This window comes from Charadrius vociferus, unplaced genomic scaffold (genome assembly GCF_000708025.1).
Source record: "Charadrius vociferus isolate BGI_N301 unplaced genomic scaffold, ASM70802v2 scaffold586, whole genome shotgun sequence".
Classification (NCBI taxonomy): Eukaryota; Metazoa; Chordata; class Aves; order Charadriiformes; family Charadriidae; genus Charadrius; species Charadrius vociferus.
In genome coordinates this window covers 297,418-301,119 of record NW_009648902.1, presented here as the reverse complement: position 1 = coordinate 301,119, position 3,702 = coordinate 297,418, and positions in this window count along the sequence as shown.

Genomic DNA, 3,702 nt, shown 5'->3' with positions numbered 1-3,702 from the left:
TGTCTATCAAACACTTCCATTGCTGAATGTTTGTTTTTCTGCGCAGCTGCTACTCACAGGAGCTTGTGAGCATTGGATTAAACTAGGTTTGCTACCTATTGCTGTTTAAGGCCTGGGTACTGATAGTGCAAAGGTTTGGGGCTGAAGTGTTAGGAACCTACTGTGAATCCAGACAGAAATGTCAGACAGAAAACTGAACTGTTGCCTATCTGAAAAATAAGTGGAGAAATCAAGAGCTGTAACTATGTACTTTTCTAATGCTGTATTAAAGCATTTTGTTAGGGACTTGAATATTAATTCTTTTATGAATATTATTCTTCTATGAAGAATATAACAGATATCACTTTCTTAGCTCTCCAAACATGAATTACTTGACTATATATTTTATTATTGCTGGGCTTCCCATTAGAACTTGTGATATCAAACATGCATTTCAAAAGAATATTGATTTGCTAGCCAAGCCTGGCAAAATATCACAGCAGTATGATTTCAAAAGAATACTATAAGAAGTTGTAGGCCTGATATGAAGAAACAGTAAGAGAAGTCTGCGATTTTTTTCTGATACAAAATCCTCCTATTTCCCATGAGTAACTCATATAAATATCATGTATTTAGAGTTCGTCTCCCATTTATGACAAATGTAAAAATTTAAAGGTATTAAACATTCTGACATCCTCAGTGAAGATGCATTATGATACCCAGCCATTGAGCTAGCAAGTATTTCAGGTAAGAGGTTCAGAACTGAAAATCCAGAGCTTTTAAAAAACTACAGCATGGTACTGCTCTCTCAGAAACTCTTCATTTTGGGTCATGTCTTGGCTTTCCAGTTTTGTGGCATTATTCTAATTGGATTCTGATAATCAGCAATTCACATTGTTCATCAGATTTGACTGACAAATTGAATCATGCTGCCAATAGCAAAGCTGCAATGCAGCCGAGTCTGGGAACAAGGGTGTGAGAGCTTCAGTTTAAATGGATCTCTCTGGAGAAGATGGGGGTTGTGGGGCTATTGCTAAAATGTCTTTCAGCTGTTTCCCAAGCCAGCTGCAAGGCTGGCTAAGACTTCTCCGACAGCTGTATCAATATCAAAGCTGGCTTTGGGCAGAAGCAGCACTAAATTCCCGCTGCTGGGGCAGTATCCTCTGAGCCCAGGCACAAATTTTTGCTACGTGTTTTGACTGGGCTATTGGGGATTCCTGAACTCTCTGGATAACCAGAGAAGTCCAAATATTGCATCATTTCTTTATCCAGCAGAAATGTAGCTTACATTATATATAGCTTCCCACTCTTAACTTGCAAGTTTGTACCATATGCCACCATATGTGGCTATAAGACTGGCTTTCAGAGGATCATATTCTAGAGGACCTCTTCATACCTCCAACTTAATGCCTTCCCCTTTTTTAAGGGCAAGGAAAAAGTGGGAAGTCAGCAAATGCTTTGCCAGCTAACATGGATCTGGGGTGATACATTTTCATTCAAAAATCAAGTGAAATGTTGAGCCTGGATGTTCCATCATCTGAACTCACAGTTGGAAGCTTAGCAGTGATGTCAATGATTCATAATAGTGGGAGAGCTAAAAAAAAAAAAAAAATCAAGTTTATATTCTTCATGGAAAATCTCAACTTTTCTATTAGAGTTACTTGTGTATTATAGACTGTTTAAATGTTTCTTCCCTCTGATCAAGTCCAGGAGCCTAGATATAATTTTCAGATACGCACTTGAATCAACTGTTTCCTAACTGAAGATTTTTTCCTAGTATTACCTGAAAACTGTTTCAAATCCATGCTGATAGGGTCCGTAATGAATTGGTGCCTTTCCTACAGGGCCCAAATACTTTTTCTTCTGTGTATTTTTTTAGTCCATAAAAACATGATCATCTAGTCATATTAAATCTTGTTAGTATCAATGGATCTTTTTTGTCCATCAAGATTTCTCAAGAGGAGGAGAAATTCCTTGAAACAACTTGTAATAAACTGGTTATGATGTTCAGTGGAAAACTTAGATTTTCTTCTTAGTTTTAACACCTGCTCTAGAAAGTTCTGTTTCTCTTGAGAAATCATGATGTTGACAGGATGGTTGAGCCCTTAATATTCATTTTGTTTCTGGAACTAGACCATATTTAAGTATTTGCATTGTGAACAAAGTTAGCTGTAATCACTTTTGCAGAGGAAAGTCCAAAACATCTGTTTAACTGTACCTTCCTCTGCCAGTTTACTGCTTGGGGTCTTGAAACAAAGATATCGGAAGGTGACGTAGTTCTTAAATGAACAGTGTCTGAACCTGTTTCACACACTGTTTACAGATGTTGTTATTATCCAAATAGTCTGTGTCGTAATCTTAACTATTTCTTCTCATGTCTTCCCTTTTTACTTGCAATGAACACCTGACCGGGAGTCCTAGGGGCTCGGCTGGTGTGAATGCAGTGGTACACGAGGGAGTGATACTTGCATTCTCAGACCCTGGTGGTGTTCAGAGGGAGGAGGGTTAAGATGGATGCTTCTTGTTGTGAGATTTGTTCCATTGAAGGACTGTGGTAAACAGACATCGAAATAGGCCAGTACCTGTTCACACCACCCAGTCATCAGCTTGATCTTGGGTGTTCAGCTACAGTTCCTATTTAAATTTCCCTTTTTGGAAAGAAAAGGGAATGTTTACAGTAAATGAATACGTAGTGAGAAAGAACCATGAGTAATCTCCAGCCCTGCATAAGACCATTTAAATTATGAAGGATTTTAGCAAGATGTAGTGCAACCTGCAAGATAAATTTGATATGCACAATGTAAAAATGTAATTTTTCTTTAATACTTAGTTAGAAGAAAGCTTTAAGTATTTCATACTGTGACTTGTGACTTGCAAGTTTTATTTTACCTGATGTCCTAGATTAACTTAACATGTGACTTTTTACCCTTAAAGGATGAATTTGTTATATAATAGTTTGCACAGATGTCAATTTTTTGCTGCTAACAGCTAGTCCAATTGTTTTTAGTAAATGGGGATATGAAGAATTGCCTTAAGCACTTTAGATTTTTTTTTTAGACTCTTCTTTTTTTTCTGAGCTGGTTTCTGTCCATTACCAATATATTGGTGATTATTTGTTGCAGTTGGTGCACTGTTTGTACCTGCAGCTAGAGAGGGATGCCTGCAGCCTGTGAAGTTACTTTTTCCTAGGGGAATCTGCTTCAGGGATCGGAGGGGTTGTTCGTTGGTGTTGGATTAGACCTTTTGAAGGTCTGTAGTTAAAACTGAAGTATAATACACCTGGTGACTTTAGTACTCCCTGAGCCTCTCTGCTCTGGAGTTGCTCTTTGGTGGCTAGACAGTTTTCTTTTGTACGACCAAAATGAGATTTTTTTTTTTTTTTAATTTTTAATGCTGATTACTGGTAGTCTTTCTGAGTTAACTTCGGAATAACTTGTGAGGAACTGAAGGTTTCCCTTGCTCTTGTTACATCAGAAAACTGCAGCTTTCATTGTTTCTGTGGAAACCTGTACGAACTGCAGCAAGGGATGTTAATTGCAGAAAGGATGATTTAAAAGCATCCAGGTGCTTCTCCAAATACCAAATACGGATATTGATCCTTCCACCCCCCTGCCCCATCATCCTCACTTGAACTGGAATAGTCCGAGGGGACGCCGGGATATGGTTCCCCCGCACCACCGCGGCAGAGGGCCGAGCAGAGGTGGTCCGCCGTGGCCGCGTCCC